The sequence below is a fragment of the Sebastes fasciatus genome, chromosome 2 (assembly GCF_043250625.1).
Source record: "Sebastes fasciatus isolate fSebFas1 chromosome 2, fSebFas1.pri, whole genome shotgun sequence".
Classification (NCBI taxonomy): domain Eukaryota; kingdom Metazoa; phylum Chordata; class Actinopteri; order Perciformes; family Sebastidae; genus Sebastes; species Sebastes fasciatus.
This window is the reverse complement of record NC_133796.1, coordinates 11,221,080-11,238,629: the sequence shown is the minus strand read 5'-3', so window position 1 is coordinate 11,238,629 and position 17,550 is coordinate 11,221,080. Positions and strand designations below refer to the sequence as shown.

At 40.1% G+C, this 17,550-nt stretch overlaps 1 protein-coding gene across 1 annotated transcript in view; it reads right to left on the bottom strand.

The window, feature by feature from the left end:
* The window catches only part of cskl (c-src tyrosine kinase-like), a 56,073-nt gene extending 39,428 nt beyond the window's left edge, over positions 1-16,645 (bottom strand). Inside the window, exon 1 of the mRNA XM_074661760.1 lies at positions 16,390-16,645. The gene's annotated coding sequence lies outside the window, so the exon portion shown is untranslated. The remainder of the gene's footprint in view (positions 1-16,389) is intronic.
* Positions 16,646-17,550: the final 905 nt, after the last annotated feature.

Sequence of the window (17,550 nt, the reverse complement as noted above, 5' to 3'; positions counted from 1 at the left end):
ACAAAGCTTTTTTTGTGGAATACCTGATGCGGCCCAGCCTCACCCAGACTCTGCCTCCAGCGGCCCCCAGGTAAATTGAGTTTGAGACCACTGCTCTAAAATGAAGGTAGACATAGAAAGACTTGGTTTCCCCAAGAGAGAACACAATAACAGATGGAATAAGAGCTGTAATTTCTTATGAAAAATGAGATACAATCATCAGGTTGTCACATTCAATACAACGAGTAGACGGCACAGCGGTCCAAATCTGGAGCCCTGGAAAACTGGGCAACCGTTTCTGCTCAGCAATCCCCCCCTGAAATGACTTCTAAATCATTGGACACATTAGCAGACGTTGCGTGAATTAACTGACAAATCAGTCTTGGCAGAAAACGTGATAAAATAAAAGTGAAGCTGCCCTCATGTTCATTATTCTGTTTAAGTAATTATATGTTTGAGCTAAATTTCAGGCCCAGCTGAATATCTTTATTTTCGGTTACATAACATTTTCTAAACCGCAAATTAAACATCTTGTTCCAAGGAAGCATATTTGAATTTGAATTAAGAGTTCACAGCGAGAGAGAGAGTGAATAGGAGACGGAGAGATAGAGAAAGCACGACCGACATGGGGAGATGTAGAAAGGAAGAAGAGATGCACACAGATGGAGAGGACAGAGATCAGGAGAGCAAGGGCATCGAGGAGTTAGAGGGGTGGAGACGACGGAGGAGGGAGGATGGAGGATGGAGGATGGAGGGTGGAGAGACAGACATGAAAGTGTTGCCTGGTTTCTTGGCGGTGGACTGCGTCTGCCGGTCCTTAATATTAACAGCAGTCATCTGTCGGTTCCAATGCCAACCATGAATAATAGAGGCTCCACCCAGCAATGCCAGCACTCTGAATTATTAATTCACAAACCACAGACTTGCATTAGCGCTCAGTGTGTGGGGCACTCTCTCCACTGTGGGGGTACGGGCACATTTGCCTGCTTAGAGTGAACCACATGCGTGCGCTGCTCACACACAGGAAGTGAAAAGCGCATAGTGCATGTGCACAGATTTGACACATGCACATTCTCGCATGAATATTCACACCGACAGGAAGTGAAATGATTTTAGTCTCTGAAGCGTCTCGCAGGTTTTTCCTTAGAAACCTCCGCTGGTGCAGAGCTGCTGATAGATTTTACATTTTGGGCAACAACAAATAGAGATCTTATGATAACATTTATTCCTTTCCGATACCTGAACTTGCGGTATCGGCTGATAACGAGTACCGATCCGATACCAGCGTGATTAAAAAAAATACATAGCTATAATTATTTAACAGCTCTTTGCTGCTGATCGTACATGGTCTTTGTTGTATGGCCTGGCTCAGGTTAAACCCTTTGTAAAACATGAACAGATTTTACAATGAAATATTTCCAAATTACATTTTCCTCGCTCTGACTACTGATACACTCTCAACTAGCACCGCACTGTTGTTGTTTGCTATCGTCCCGTGACAAACTACCTGCCATCAGTTCTTCTTCACTGCTCTAAAACAGTAGTTGCCAGTGGCAGCCATGATACATCCATGGCGGCAGCACAGTGAAGGTTTCTGTTTTGGAGCGGCGAAGAAGAATTGGTTTCCAGTTAAACAAGTTGATTTTTTTCCTGGGTTAATAAATGATGGTATTGGATCGGTGCATAGACTGACGTACTCGCCGATAGCCAATACTGAATTTTGGGACGTATCGGAAGCATTTCGAATACTGGTATCAGTATTGGAACAACTCTAACAACAAATGTGGTTTATTTAGAATAAACGTTGCTGTTAATGACACGTCATATCACCATTTCAGAGTCAGAGTTTAATAATCATGGAATTATGGGCATTGAATCAACACTAAAAAGGGTCTTCAAATGTCAAAACACTGATATAAAATACAAGAAATATTTGGTTCACCAAATTTTTGAGAGATGAAAGTGATAAACAACTGCCTGAGCAATATCTAGCAAAATAACCACTTAATAATCATCATTGTTTCAGCTACAACAGTACAACCCCAGAGACAACGCTATCTGGGTCATTAGATTCTTTTCATAGGCGAGGTTAAGATATGTAGCCTAATTAGCTGAAAGGAGAACTGCCTGACAGCTGTAAATCAGTGCAATACTGCTTAGATAGGACATTATAGGCTACACTGGGAGGAGGTGAAGGTCTGACGGCTGGGTGTGTGTCTGCGAGTCAGAGATGAAACACTGTGGTATGTACTGTCACTTCTCCCCATGTACAGTATGCCCTAGTTTAAGCCCTCATAAAAAATAAAAAAATCACACCACACATAAAACAACGATTCACAAGCAAACAATCATGTGCACACAGCAGGCAACTCTTACTCTTATCAGCGGCTTTGCATCTGCTGCAAGCAGTACCTCACAGATACACTCCACACCTCTCGATCAAAGCAGGAAAACAACCCTGCTTCCCCACGCACAAAGCCAGCAAACACAACCTGCCAACCAGTCTCCAGTGTCAGGCAGGAAAACAAAACACATCAGCTGAAGCAGACAAAAACTGAAACACAGAGAACAAATTAATGTAGAGTAAAAGAACGTTGAGTTAAAGTATTTGAAAGAGTGTGTGATCTACAGAGAGTTTGGTGTATGCTGAAAAAAAATGCATTAATGCACCACGTTCAGAGTGTGTTTTCACCTGTAGGAGAGGACATTGGGTGATGAGGTGATGGTGATGATGTGGGTGGGAAAAGCCCAGGTAGATGATGAAACACACAAGAGGGATCACAGAGGAGAGTTCCTGCTAATGCAGAGCCAATGTTTGCAGAGGCAGCAACTGCAAATCTTGCCTGCGGAGAGCAGGGCTCAGGGATTTCTTCAGTAAATTCACAAAAGCTTCACACACACACACACACACACACACACGCTGCGTGCAGTGATGATAACCCTGTTCACTCTCACAGCCCAGGGACAGGTATACAGCCTTAAAGAGAAGTCTGGGTAAATAGGCCTGAGCTGTAGGACCAGTTTCTTTTCAATATTGGCCAGAAACAATGTATGTCATGATAATTTTGTCCCTCGTAATATATCTATTGAATGAACATGATTTTATGCAAAATCACCATTCTACATGTAGCTTCTCCCACCATATCAAAGACCATCCCTGGGTCCCAGAGTAGCACTAAAGCTCTCCCAACACCTGTGGTTCAGTTCCATTGGTCCAGTCCAGATAAAACTAACAAACGTTGGACCAACTGAACACAGCATTAATGGTACTCTGGTTCTTTCAAATGCTACAGGTACTAACTACTGGTTATTCTTAGAACTGCAACGATTAGTCAATTAATCAATTAGTTGATTGAAACACTAGAATTATCGACTCGTAGTTGTATGTCTCCGCCAACAGTCAAGTTGCAGTTTACATCCATGTCTGTCCAAAATGTCATCATGTCATCATTTTATCCTGTTAGACATGTGTGTATACAATTGTCATAATTAGCATATGAATTCTTGAGTTATGGCCAAAAAACATATGTGAGGTCACAGTGACCTTGACCTTTGACCACCAAAATCTAATCAGTTCATCCTTGTGTCCGGGTGGACGTTTGTGCCAAAGTTGAAGAAATTTGCTCAAGGCGTTCCTGAGAATGGGACAGATGTGAGGTTAACGTGACATTTGACCAACAAATTCTAATCAGTTCATCCTTGAGTCCAGGTGGACATGTGTGCCAAATTTGAAGAAACTTCCTACAGGTCTTAGATATCGCGTTCAAGAAAATGGGACGGATGGACGGACAACCCGAAAACATAATTAACCGGCTACTGTTCTAATAATTGATTACTTGTTGTGAGTAATTTTTTTGAAGACAAATACCAAACTTCTCTGGTTCCTGCTTCTCAAAAGTGAATATTATCTGGTACCTTAGAGACTTCTGTGACAGTAAACTGAACACTATGGGGTTTTGGACTATTGGTCAGACAAAACAAGACATTTGAAGAAATAACCTTTTGCCTTGAGAGATTATGATTGGCATTTTTCTGATATTTTGTAGACCAAACGATTAATAGAGAAAATAACCGACAGATTAACTGATAATGAGATCACCAGTTGCCTATAAAATGTTCTAAAATAGCAAAACAATACCTGTTGCATTTTAAAAGCCCACGGTGACGTCTTCCAATGACTCATTTCTTTCTGATCAACAGTTAAATACTTCTATAAAAAAAAATATATTCAATTGACAATTATACAAAAATTACACAAAATCGTCACATTTGAGTAACGACTCTTATTTTGGCAGGATTATTGCTTAGACAATGAATTATCTATATTATTGTTGATTCACTTTCTGTCAATCAGCTAATCAATTAATTGTTTCAGCATTAGATTATATATATTTAATATAACATGTGGTGACACACGGTAGAGAGACAGCAGGAAGGAACAGCATAGGACACACTGTGGACACCCGAGTAAACATCCTGACCTTGAATTGCATTTTACAGTGAAACACAGCAGCACACAGGCTCTAGAATAAGACCTCAGCCATGTGCTGGATACACCAACAACACACCATTCAATATATACAGATACAAGGCCATGCGCTTATAAAAGGGTTCAGGACTGGTCAAGGAAAAATGGCTTTACACGAGCACATAAACAGACTGGGACTTTATTACTGCAATAACATCATAGTGACAACATAAAGTGCCTCCTATGCCAATAACAATAGACAATCTTCTGGCTGCCTGGCTGAGCTAAATGCAGGAAGTGTATCTGGCAACAAGCATGAAAATAATCTACGACCTAACATTTATCCAAACTCTGCCCCTTACGTGACACAATGAGGTTAACATTGAAACATGTTGAAGAATATGCAGGGAGGGGTCTGCTGCACGTCCTAAACGGTTGGTACATTCTTACGTTCCCCGGAGACTCAAGACAGAGCTTTGCAGAAACTTGAGACGGGTGGCTTTTTCTTCCTCCGATGCTGCTGACCCCGCGGTCTACTCAGACTAGAGGCTTGGACATCAGCAAGAACAGCAGATGTGTGTGGCAGAGAGCGACCGTGTAATGATATATGGGTCTGAATGGGTGTGAGTGACTGAACATGTGTGTGCATAAGTCAGATCGGGTACGAGACTGGAATGAGAGGAAGTGTGAATGGAATTGTGAATGGGTGAGTTGAGAGAAAAGACGCGAAAGTCAACGGGTCAGCATCGACTATAAATACAAATCACTACGAACAACACTCAACTGCAGTAATCCCGTTTCCTCAATTGGATGACACCCTTTTCTAGGAACCGAGAATTGAACTAGTAACTTCATGTCGAAAGGCAGAAATAGATATGATGACTTATAATACACTAAAGAGCAGAGCCGCTAGTTCACACAGCAAAGGTCATATATTGAGTGTGGCTATCACCTCCTAACTAAATTGATCTCAAAATGAGATGTATTGGGTTCTGGGTGGCTCACCGCCTTGGCTGAACGATTTCCGGGGAGAGACCCTGTATCAGGTGGCAACACGATATTGATTTTTCACAACCTGCACTAAGCAGAGGACAGAGAGAAACTGTGTATTCACACGCACAATAGGGCTGCACAATGGGGCTGCACAATGGGGCTGCACAATTAATCGAAATTTTATCAGAATCACAACATGGCCTACTGCAATTTTCAAATCGCAGTATTTGTTAAAATCACAATATTTCTTAAAGGCAAAATGTGTGACAAAATACCATTTAAAATTAAATATTGTGGTGCTGCAGAGATGTCCTAGCCTACACATCACATTCTTCAGGCTTAATAAAACATGTTTCTTTGGTACAAATCTCTGCAAAAATGACACCATAATAAATTGAATATGCTTTTCATTGAAAATTAGAATAATGATGTAAAAATTACCATTCCCTCTAAAATCGCAAATCATATCGTAATTGCAATATCAGTCAAAATAATCGCTATTAGATTTTTTTTTCAAAATCTCACATCCTTAACGCATAACAATATTCTGAAAATGATATCCTGGATCTTTACTGGGATATAGCATTTGCATGAAACAACCAGTACACAGTTTATTCCTGGTACCTGTTTGGATGGAGATTGTTTTTTTTTATTTAATAGTTTTACTGCTGTGTTGTTTAGTAACGACAGCAAAAACAGTATATATTTTCATTACAGCCAATAACATACTGGCTGATATCCATATGTATATTACTGGTTTATTCTAGTTAATGCAACAACTCACATACATACATAATGAAACAATCCTGAATATGACGATGATAGTTGGGTGCATGTTAAGTTAATGAGCAGAAAAATAAAATAAAAAGCTAAAAAGGGACAAGATAGGAGACAGAGTGACAGTATTTCTATAGAACGCACCAGACTGCTGTTGTGTTTTACAGCTGTGCTTCATTATGAGTGAAGTTTACATCTAACTGTATGAGACTGCTCCCTTTTCTGTTGAAATGTTGGAAACAATCCAAGGAAAGATGCCCACCTGGTAATAAATATATTTACTACCTAGATTATAATCACCAGTATTAAATGATCACCAGAGCATACTACTACATCTGTTTCATATTAGTTTTAAATTACGTGGCTATTACATTATGAATACTGAGTGAAGATGGGTTAGAAGAGAGAACAGTTATGTGGGCTATTGTATTCATTACCCATGCAGCTGTTTGTATTTCTTTTTTTTTGTGCACTTATCATTTATTTCCATATGCAATCATATAGAAGTGAACATACAAATATGGTACAGTAATCGCATTACAAATGAAAGCGTCGCAGTGGCTTATCTTACTCATGTTCATCATTCATTCAAATCATTCTAAGCAGTATGCAGTCACCCATATTTCTTCAAATGTCCATTTGAAAACTAGATAGTAAAAATGAGAGGGTCGGAAGAAATCTCCGTTTGTCACTGTAATCTCACTATATGTGCAATCATCTCTGTATACATGGTACCAATGGCATGTACTACATGTATCCTGCGCCAGCAGTTTGTATTTCTATAAATGATATGCTACTAAACAGCCATTGGCTCACATGTGGAGCGGGGCGAGCTGGTTGAAGCTGTTAGCTGAAATGGAAGATGAGCTGTTGTACTGGTAACTGGTAATGAGGATCTAAATAAATGTTGAAAAGTATTGATTCTCAGTGACGAATAGGATGCCAGATTCTCCAGTGACAGCAAAACACCATGATGATGACATTCTTGTGTTCCTAGGATTTACGTGTATGATAAAACGGTAGAAGATAAGACCTAAAGAATTAACCATCTGCCTAGTATCTCTAAACCCATCATTCAGTATCTACGTATGCATCAATCTACCTCTCAGTAAGTCCTGGGGCTCATCAGCCCGGTGTATCAGAAACATGTCCAAATGTAGGCCACGGTCACCAGTAATAACATCTCTACACTGCGCAGGTTTAATCTCCCAATTGAAAACATCAGGAACAAATGTTTGCTTTTATTAAAAAGATAGCCTGGGGAGAATTCTACACAAAGAAAAGATCAAGTAAAATATTTCCTTTAATAGAAAAGCCTGTATTAGAGTAGACCTAATTCAGGTTACTTTACTTTTCAGCACTCTCTGTGACATCATTAAAGCAGAAGCATTTATGTGCGTCTTTGAAGTGATGCACTTCAAGTGACTCAACTTCCCAAACACTACTCCGGGAGTGCATGGACCGGTAGATAAAAGAGGAAGCACTTGAGTCTCCCTGCTGAGACAGGATTCATTATTATCATCAGTGATTCATCTTGTACTCTTTTATGACATTCACAATAATGGCAGAGGATGTGTCTATACATTTAAAGCCATCAACTTCAACCTGACTGCACTACTTCCCCTTTATTACCCAACTTTTATGAATACTTGATTTTGATTGGTCAATCACGGCGTTCTACGGTCTGTTATTTCTTTATAGCAGACCGTTGCTATGTATAACAGACTGTTGCTATGGACGCAGTTCTGATGTCGGACTCCGTCAGACCGTTTTTGTGTCAAATTATTGTTATTTTATAGTGCAATTGTCGATCGCACTATAAAATTGTTTACATCATGAGAGCTATATACAGTATACATCGTGAGTGACATGGCTTCACATCAGTGAAGCGACCAGATGGTAATGTCTGTTTTAGGCTAATCCACTCAAAAAGATACCTGACAAATTAAACTTCATTGCAATGAAAAATCCTTTAACTCAAATTTTGACCTAAAGCAGTTCTGTTGATTTTCAGCTTTGCTCCCAATGGCCTCAAACAACATAATATGCTGTCGCTTTTTAATATATTATATTAAAAAACGACAGCTGCTTCCGTATAAACTGCGACAACTGACAAATCTCAATCATCTCAGGGTACAGTACTATATATCATCGTATCGCCCAAATGTTTAATAATATGATGTTTTAAATCTATGCCTTTTTGCTATGACTTTTAAATGCCCATTTTGAACAAATAGTGCTGTTTCATATTGTGCACGCTAGCAACATGAAGGCAGTTTAAACCTGAAACATCATAAGACCAAACCTGCCCGAAACCAGACTGAGGTTGGACACGAGGCTTGGGAAAAGTAGTCTTTGTTATTATCAGCGTTATTTCACACAGCGAAATGACTAAGGTTACTGTTTAGACCATCAAGTAGCAACTCAAATTATCACAAAAGATGAGACACTAAGGGTAAATAACAAAAAATAGCAGCGAGCAATTGATGATCATTATAGTTTACGTCACAGTAATTAATTCGACTTTCAAATCGCATTGTTGGGGCGAAGACCGGAAAACTTCTTTGCTTTTAGTGCGAAATATTAGAGATAGAGACGGCTCTCATTCATCAGCTGGAAATGTGAAAGCTATGATTCCTGGCACATGTAAGACAGTGCAGGCAGCACTGCTGATCAAACACCATGTTCGAGTTAGACCGGCATTTTATGCACAGCTTCGGATTGAAGTTAGTTATTCATCAGCTGAATTTATTTCTGTGCTGCTGATGGCGTTACTTTATCACAATCAAATGTTTATTTTACAAGAGCACAAGTCTGTTCCTCCAAAACATCCTGGGGCCACAATCACTTATCACAGACCTACAATACAACAGCTAGATATATAACATGAAACGTTCCCCATAAATGCCCTGTCGCTTCTTAAGTTTTCCTATGTTTTTCTTATTAGACTCACAGGCAGAATGTTAAACAAGCAACAGGACTGTGGTGAGGATCTGACTGCAGGACTCACAGGAACAGTGTCCTACTGTGTGTGTTTTTGTCTGTTTGTCTATGTTGTGTACATTTATATACAGGAGACGGCAGCTGCTGCTGCTGCTGCTTTCAAAGCAGAATTTGATAATATCATCCTCTCAACGTCCTACTGTAACATGATTAGTTGGCTGTCCAATTATATCCCACTATATCCCTTTCCGACCAACACAGTTACACAGGATGAACCTGTATCTGTGGCCAATAGGAACGGGTCTACATCGATCATCATACCTTGCCTGGTTTACCCCCATCTCAACCTGGGCTGAACGCAGCCGGACACTCAGGCTTTGATCATGTGGTTGATGTTTAAACTTGTCTTGACTGACACAAAACAGAGCAACTAGAACACTAAAGTTGCGGTCTCAGATCTTTATGAATGATGATCACACGTAATTTCACCTGTCAAAAGTGGGCTGAATGCAAGGTAAGCATATATTAGGGCTGTCAAAGTTAACACAATAATAATGCGTAAAGGCAAATTCATTTTAACGCCACTAATTTCTTTAACACATTAACGCAAGTTGCAATTTCGAGGTTACAGCGGGCTCAAGCTAGAGTGAAGATACTGGCATCATATGAAACTAGAAAACCTAAGGAATTCAATGGTACCATGGTCATACTAGCTTGTCGGGAAGGAGGCTAAATAACGCTCCAAACTTATGATACATTTTGGCGAGGAAAAACTGGCATGGAAATTTTCAAAGGGGTCCCTTGACCTCTGACCTCAACATATGTGAATGAAAATGGGTTCTCTGGGTACCCACGAGTCTCCCCTTTACAGACATGCCCACTTTATGATAATCACATGCAGTTTTGGGCAAGTCATAGTTCATGCTAAATGCAGTACCTGTGAGGGTTCCTGGACAATATTTGTCATTGTTTTGTGTTGTTAATTGATTTCCAATAATAAATATACACATACATTTGCATAAAGCAAGCATATTTGTCCACTCCCATGTTGATAAGAGTATTAAATACTTTGATAATCTCCCTTTAAGGTACAGTCTTAGCAGATAAAAAAATGTGCGATCAATTTGTGATTAATTGCGATCAACTATGGACAATCATGCAATTAAATATTCTTATTGATTGACAGCCCTAGTGACTGCCCTAGTGTATGTATATATATATATATATATATATATATATATATCAAATGTGCATCTCCAGGCCTCAGCTTTTCTGAATGGATCCACTCAAAGGGTGAAGTGTCTGACTGTTTCCCTCAGCTGAAAAATGTCTCCTGCTTATTAATTCAAATCAGGTCGTCCACAACCCAGAAAACACAGACTGATCGGTCGTTGCATGGTGCTGGTTTGCACCATGGGGGTAGCTCTGGGTATAGGTGGAGTGGTTAGTGAGGGATGAGGAGGGACCCATAGGCCATATTGAAACTGGTGACTTGGTAGTTTTGTCAGATTTATGTCTTAGAGCTGAGGAATTCTTCACAATGGCGTTTCTAAATTATCACCTCAGGTAGAAAATCGTTATATGGATGATAAAACATTTCAGCTGCAGGTTGCAAGAACTGGTGGGGGTCGTCTGGGTTGTCATCGGATAGATGAGGCTCCTTATATGACATCACTACCTCTCTAATGTAGCAAGCAGTAGCAACACATGAACAGTGCAAAGAGGAATCATAAACAATGAGATATGACTTTTCCGAAATGGCATATTCTAGAAATACTAAAATGTTGCATTATTGTTATCTTTGTGAGAAACAGTTCCCAGAGGGAAATCTCCAGAGGCCGTGGGCGTAGTGAAAGACTGGGCATGTGTCAGGCCAGCGACTCTCCTCATTGCCTACATTGTGCAGCTCGCCAGCAGGCGTGGCGGTAGAAGCCTCCCGGACTTCGAGGAGCTGCCTGACTGACCAGCCGCTGCCCAGATGGAGAGGCCTCGCTGAGTTTGCACGCAAGATGTCAGCCACAATGCCACTATTCTACTGGGCAGCGTGATCACCAGGAAGGAGGGCACGAGGGGGGGTTTGCCTCTATCACAGCTCAGCAGGTGCTGAACAGAAAGGAAGATATAGGAGCCACAGCAGTGGGAAAATATTTTTGACAGATGATGGTTGTGCTCTTTGTTTAAGGCAGCCTGGTCATGTTTACATAGCACCTTTAGTCAATTCTCTATTAAATGTGATAGCTTTCTGCACTGTTACGCTGCTGAAAGCTGGTGTTTCTCGTCAATGTAGTTAAAGAGAGAAAAACAAGGATTTAAAGCCTTCATGCACCAAATGTTTTTGTGAAATATTATAATCATAATTGACTTATATGATGCTTCACAAGGCAACATTCACATCACACTGTAAGAGGACTAAAAGATTATCAAAGCAAAGAAAAATGACCTGTAGACTGTGTTGAAATGGCAGTTTAGAGCTGAAACTATTAGTTGATTAATAGATTAGTCAACTGGCAAAAAATAATCTGCAACTACTTTGATAATGGATTAACCATGTAAGTCGTTTTTAAAGCAAAAGTACTGAATGTGTTAGAGGTTAAAATCTCTTGAATGTGAATATTTGCTGGTTTTAATCAGCCCTTTATGATGCTTAATTGAATATCTTTGGGTTTTGGACTGTTAGCTGAACAAATACCAAACAATGAACAACAATGACAGTAAACTGAAGATCTTTGAGTTGTGGACAAAACAAGACATTTGAGGACTTCATCTTGGACTTTGGGAAACACTGGTTGACATTTTTCAACATTTTCTGACCAAACAACTAATCGAGAAAATAAACAATGGATTACTCGACAATGAAAATGATTGTTAGTTGCAGCCCTGGTATACAGTATTGTGATGTGATACACCTATTTGTCTTTACACACGTTTGAAAAGAGGAAGAGCTGCAGGTGCCATGCACATCTGCTGCCGGTTTCACTTTCCATCACTCTTCCTAAACAAGTGGACCGTGTCGCTGTTTGCCACTTTGCATCTTGCACTGTCTACAATAAACCCGCATAACTCAGAGTGTGCACATACCTTATCAGACACAATCAAATACATCACGGTGTGTGCACTGTGTGTATTTGGGTACTCACGCACCGCTAACACACTATATCCGACTGCCTGAAATGCAGGCGGCCATGAAGTAAATTATGTTGAATGCATCTAGAGTGATACATCCTACTGTGCAGAGTACGTCTTGTACCATCTGTGATGTCCTGTTGCTCACGAGTGTCAGTATACTGTTAAGCTCTGCACCAAAGTCTCCACGATAAATCCCTCGTCTGTTACTGCACTTGCCGATTAAAGAGACAGTGGACGTCGGAGAGAAGAGGCTGGAGGGGGAAAAAAACGAACTAAACGCGGTCATTGTGTTGAGGTCAGCAGGGCCTTGGACAGGCTTCAAATGTGCAATGAGATGGTCAGTGTACAGACAGAGGATCCATTACTTCCCCGTTGAGCGCATAAGACAGACTCCGAGCTTAACATAAGACAGTAACACAGCTCAGCTCCTCGCAGCTTTAAGGATCGACCAGACAGCGATTTCCCCCCCCCTCCTCCTCATAACTCATCGCTAAAAGGAAGAGAGTCGACATGTAGCTTGGCCTGCGGACATGTCCTGTAGACATGTCCTGTCTCCTCTACTCCTCGTCAGGATGCACCTCAATTAGACTACTCCGATCCAGCCATCAGTCAGTCAGTGAGACGAGGGAGAGAGAGCTATTGACGGAGAGAAGATAGGGAAGAACTCAGTGTGGTCGAAGATTTAATCTGTGAGTCTTCTGCCACCTTACTCGATGAGTCTGACTTCACAGATGGAGAGCTGTACAGTCTCACTACTGAGACCAGAGCTGAGTCACGATGTGTGTAGATGACTGGTACATTACGCACTGTGTGCTGAAATAAAACATTTTGACTTAAACTCTTGCACGAATAGAAAAAGGCATTCATTGCAGCTCCTCCAAGGACAGACTCTTGCAGCGGCACTATGTCGGACATCCTAGCACACCGACCCGGCAGCAGGTTAGACCTGGCAGACGCAGCATATGGATTCCTAACATGTTGCAGTCTGGTTCACCAGATTCCTCTGGGGATAATGACGAATGCCAAGCCCTCACACCCCCACCTCACTCTCCAGCCAATCTTGGTAACAGATTTCGCTAATAGAAACCCCAAAGCTATCATGCTGCTTCATCAGCAGTCTGCACTCACTGTAATCAGCACAACAGTTAAGACAGGTGGGCATCGAAATGAGATAACAACCGTCGCAAAGAAACAAACAACAGACACCTACTCTTACTGATTGTTGTTTTTTATAATCACGTTTCTTTTAGACCATTATGCACAAAATAAATGCAATGCTGAAGACAAATTTGTGTTGTCAATTTTTTAAAATGTGCAAACGAGCAAATTGTGAAATGTAATTATTAGGGCTGTCAATCGATTAAAACATTTATTAATCGCATGATTGTCCACAGTTGATTGCAAAGTAATTGCATTTTTTTATCTGTTCAAAATGTACCTTAAAGGGAGATTTGTCAAGTATTTAATACTCTTATCAACATGGGAGTGGGCAAATATGCTTGCTTTATGCAAATGTATGAATATATTTATTACTGGAAATCAATTAACAACACAAAACAATGACAAATATTGTCCAGAAACCCTCACAGGTACTACATTTAGCATAACAAATATGCTCAAATCATAACATGGCAAACTCAATCTCAACAGACATGAACAGCTGTCAGTGTGTCAGTGTGCTGACTTGACTATGACTTGCCCAAAACTGCATGTGATTATCATAAAGTGGGCATGTCTGTAAAGGGGAGACTCGTGGGTACCCATAGCACCCATTTTCATTCACATATCTTGAGTTCAGAGGTCAAGGGACCCCTTTGAAAACAGCCATGCTAGTTTTTCCTCGCCAAAATTTAGCATAACTTTGGAGCGTTATTTAGCAACAAGCTTGTATGACATGGTTCCTTAGGTTTTCTAGTTTCATATGATGCTAGTATCTTCACTCTAGCTTTAAATCTAAGCCTGCTACTGCAAATTGCATTAAAGAAATTAGTGGCGTTAAAACAGATTTGCAGTAACGCGTTATCGCGTTAACTTTGACAGTCATAGTAATTCAAATCAGACAGTCCCCTTGCCTACGTCTCTATACAGATTATAACGCAAAATCCAATGACAGTTAGTTATCAAAATAGGCAACAAGATCCGAAGGGATATTTTAGATTTTGAGCAGTAACGCGTCAGATAACAAGTGCAGACAGTGAGGTAATACGCTAATCATGAGATTTGTTCCCTGAAAACAACCCAGGAGTGAGAGTGTTTATGTGCGTTACAAAGCAGAGCAGTCAGGCATTCATTCATGGGAACGCTATGTGAAGTAACAATGTGCTACAGACACGACTACATCGCTTTTGTCAGTCGTGCCGCGGCTTGCAAAGGTATGTACATTTCAGTCAGAGAGTTACTTTGTATTACTGAGTGAGGGTACTAACACGACAAAGCCAAAGCTGCAGGGATGGCAGGCTCTATGCAGGTCTGATTCAATAAATACCAACAACATTTAACAATAGCACAGTTTATTTTTCTAACGCATTTCATGTTCTTTAACCTGAGTGTTAGCCATCCATGCTGAAGTGTCCTTGAGCAAGATGCTGGACGTCTACCAGCTCAGTATCTTAGTCTGACCTCTGACCTCCCTCATGGAGGGATGCAAGAGAAAAACAATTCCCCTCTGGGATAAACATTATGATCACACCAGTGTTTTTCTAATGATCTGATAAGCCTCTAACAAATCCTCATTCAAATACCATCTAAGAATACATTACTTAAGCAGCTGATCGATAGTCCAGTGTTGGTCATGTATGGTTTTTCTTTTGTTCCTTTTCTCTGATGATGGGCCTGGAGGCTAACTGGTTGTGGAAGATGTGTATGAATGTGAATTTTAGATATGTTTGGAAAATTTGAATGTTATTAGTGTCACACAAATATGATGTTGTATATAGTATGTATGTGATAAATGTAATGTACTTGATTTCGGACCCCAGGAAGACTAGCTGGTGCCATTGGTATGAGCTAATGGGGATCCTTTTTAAATAAATAAATAATAAATCTGCCATCATTATAAACAGGACAACTCTGTTGAAGCACTTCTCCACAACAGTGTACATGTATTTCAAACAAAGACAAATGCAAAAGAATGCAATAATAGTAGACACATTATATTAAAACAGTATATCAGTGAAGAGATCAGTGTTTCCTCAGTGCAAGAGGCTGAACCTCAGCTCCAGCCTCTGTTCTAGTGCTAAAATTAGTACATGCGTCCATTATCGGACACATTCATTCCTCAGTGCTCATAGTCTGTATTCCCCAGCAAAATACAAAACAATACCAAAAAAGCCAGGCCACAGTATTGCTACAGGTTTGACATGCACATGGTTGTTATTTCCAGCTGTCCCTCTACAGTCAGATCAACAACATGCTGCACAATCACAAAAAAACAGGCGCATCCTCTTGTAACACACAACACTGCATGGCTAACCTTGTTTAACCCACTCTCTGCTTCATCTTTTTTTACTTCCCTACAATACTGGAGCACACTGTGTCAACAAACACTCATGGAGGATGGAGAATAGAGTGAAAGGTAAAAGGTCAAAACCACAAAACACTAGCCGCAAATCAAAGCGTCCGACTATGGAAGCATAGGGGGAGAGGAGAGGAGGAGGGTGGGTGACTCGGAGGTTTTTTGGGGCAAAGCTGCAAAATCACCCCCAAAAACAAGAATTATAGGTAGAAAACGTAAACAAAAAACATTTTTTAATTGTGATTTTGTTTCTCTATTATCAAACATAATGAGAGGAAAAAAACTGGAGGAGGAGGAGAGAGATAAATCTGTTGTTTGGACCTAGCATAAAATTGTGTCCGATAATGGATCTCGTCACATTGTGCGTTAACTAGCAGGCTAAGGCTAACAAACAGCAGTGTAAAAAACTGGTTTATCATAACATTTCAAAGCCGTTAGTGAATGTGAAGTAAAAACCCAGACTAATACAAGAATATAACATCCAAACAATGACAATGTGTCCCATCCTTAAGCTTTGCTGAAGCTAGAAACGATGCAGCAGCAGCAGCACGAGACAGAACCAGAGAGACTGCGCTGAGCAACAACTCACCCAGAAAGATCCTCTGTGTCGACCTGATGTTGCTGTTCAATTAGCGATGAAGGCCCATTTATGAGGACTCCTGGCATCCAGGTTTAGCGGCGTTAACGGTGAGACAATCCCAACCAAACGTGGCTTTGCTTTGACGTTTTGTTCGGTACTCTGTGTCTGCATATGTGTGTATGTTTGTGTATGTGGAGGAGGAGCTCTGCTTTGCTGTGAGAGGCCTGCTGCTGCTGCTGCTGCTGGATGAAATGGTCTCCACGCATGCGCAGAGGAGGAGCACAGACAACAAGGTGAGTGGTGTGAGAGCACAGCCACGTGGCCAACAGGTGGGACTGTCAACTGATGGAGGCCTTGTTGTTACTGAGGGAGATTTCACCCTTTAAGCTTTGCATGCATGCTGTGTTTCAAACCAGCTAAAAAAACATGGAACTAGTACATCTATTTAGTCTGGCTTTTATGTAGGGTTTTATAATTTTTTTTTATAATTTTAAAGGTTTCATTGTTTGTATTTATTTTATTTATCATTCAAGATTCAAGATTCAAGATTCAAGCCCTTTATTGTTGTTGTGTAGTACAACGAAATTAGATTGTGATCCCATAGGTGCTAAAAAAGATAATACAATAAAAAAAGAGATAGTGCAATAAAGATATAAATATATATATATATATATATATATAATATAATACAATATAAAATATAAAAATACAATATGTATATTGATGAGATGACAGTTTTGCCAGATTACAGTTTTGCCAGATTATTGCACAAAGTGTCCGTCAGATAATTATATAATTATTGCACAGAGTGATCAGCATGTCATTGCACATATCCGTAACAGTAGATTTACAGTATTTACATTGTAAAAGTGACACAAAAGTGACCAACGTGTTATTGCACATTTACATTGCACGTGTTCAACTCAGACAGAGGAGACGTCAGAGTTCAGGAGGTTTATGGCAGTTGGGAAAAAGCTGTTTTTAATTCTGTTTTAAGTCTGTTCACCATGATAGTGTTTTTACTATACTTTGTTTAATCAACATTTTATTGTTGATCATTATCTCTTTTATTCTATTTTATTAAAATGTCATTATTTTAATACAATCTGCTTATTTTGTGTAGTTTCATAATTTGTATTTATTTATTTTTATTGTTATTTGTATTTTCAT